Source organism: Pyrgilauda ruficollis, unplaced genomic scaffold (genome assembly GCF_017590135.1).
Source record: "Pyrgilauda ruficollis isolate IOZ18807 unplaced genomic scaffold, ASM1759013v1 scaffold60, whole genome shotgun sequence".
NCBI lineage: Eukaryota > Metazoa > Chordata > Aves > Passeriformes > Passeridae > Pyrgilauda > Pyrgilauda ruficollis.
The window spans coordinates 3,509,070-3,510,903 of NW_024527711.1; the positions used below are offsets into that span (position 1 = coordinate 3,509,070).

At 39.0% G+C, this 1,834-nt stretch overlaps 1 pseudogene; it reads left to right on the forward strand.

Annotated features, from left to right (window-relative positions):
- Positions 1 to 651: 651 nt before the first annotated feature.
- On the forward strand, positions 652 to 1,543 carry LOC121362285 (annotated as a pseudogene).
- Positions 1,544 to 1,834: the final 291 nt, after the last annotated feature.

Genomic DNA, 1,834 nt, shown 5'->3' on the forward strand with positions numbered 1-1,834 from the left:
TGATCCCATATATGTGACTACATATAAGAAGTGGTCAGCTAAATGCAGCAATAATCCTTGGATAAACACAGCTTTGTTATCTGAAGTGCTCCTCTAGAATAGGGCTGGAGGGTGTATAATTTTCTCCTTGTTAAAGTGGTTGCAACTAATTGGTCTAGTTATAATTCATAAACCTTCAATGCAGCCTGAAAGACACTAGTTGCAATATAAGATGCCCTCGCTGAGATACTCTGGTGCCCCTGTTGGGTTTCATGTTGCATCCCCCTCCACACAGTCAGGTACTGCTGTAACCAGAGAGCCACTGAGCTTTCTGTCACTCTAGACAAGAGTATAAACAATTGACAAAAGATGGGTAGGTTAATGCAGCTGGCTATCTCACATCCCTAAGGAAAAGCATAGGCAAATCTTATGCATCTAGAAGGTTAGAGTCAATTATGAAATCTTTCTCTGATTTGCATATTCAGGAAGAACATCAATAATTTCTCACCATCATTTCCAGATCCACTATCATTTCCAGAGGTCGTTTTGTTCCTAGATATAAGGTAAGCAGGCAGGAGGTGGGACGAGTCAGATACCATCAGAACTGCTCAACTTCCTGCACAGCTATACAGACTAATCAGGCAGAAATGACCAATTGTCACTTATTGTCACAAACTTATTGTTTCCATAAGCATTATAGCTATTGAAGTTGTTGTTGGATTTATTGGAAATGGATTTATTACAACTATTAATCTAATTAATTGGATCAAAAGCAAAAAAACGCACATCCACAGTCTCTACTTTGCTGACATGTTTAAGTTGGCTTCAGTGTACAAGGACTTTGGCGCTGTGTGGGTGTTTGTAAACCATAGCAGCTTGTGGTTCAGTACCTGGCTCTATGTACTGTACTGTGTAAAAATAATCAATATCAGCCACTAGCTGCTGCTGCAAATCCAGCACAGAATAGCCGGGATGGTCCCATGGCTTCTTCTTGGATTGCTGGTAATCTCTTCTATGACTTCTCTTCCTTTACTATGGATTACACCCAGCACTTACCTATGCAGCTCAACAGGGTACTGCGGAGAAAATAGCGTAGCTCACATCATGGACTGGGATAGTTCATCTCTTTACTTGCTGCTTCTTTACTTTGTATGTTGTTTTTTCCCTCTAGGACTCTGTGGTGACCTCAGCTCTGTTAATTACTTCTCTGTGGAAACACAGAAAGACAATGCAATGTTATGCAGATACTTTCAGGGATGCTATGATAGATGTTCACCTAAATGCTATTAAATGCATTATTTCTTTCTTAATCCTGTATCTTTCCAGTTTTGTAGCTCAAATTCTGTTGATACTCTTGACACGTCAAAGCAAAGATGTCGTGAAAGTTGCAGTATTCTTAGCTGTAGCTGGGGCATATCCTTCCATGCACTCAATTATCCTGATCATAGTCAATTCAAAACTGAAACTGGCATTTAGAAACCTTTGCCTGCATTTTAAGTGCCATTTGGAAGATAAGCCTCCAAGCCATAGGCTTGAGAGAAACACTGTCCAGCTAGAGATATGAAATCAAGACTCATATGTATTGTTTCACTGTCTTTTTCTTAAATGATAACTTTCATCTTCCAGAGATTTCTGTGACTAGTCCTCCTTAACATTTCAGTGCATCTGAAATAATGTGCATTTTTGCCTTACTTGTGCACCACTCCAGCTCCTTCCTTCCTGCTTAATATAGAGTGAGAATAAAAATGTACTGAATGGAAACAATGTACTTAAATAAGAAATCAGTTTTAGGTTTCTTTGTGATTTCAGATTATCAGTTTAACACTGAAAGTTTTATGACCTGTTTGAATTGAAG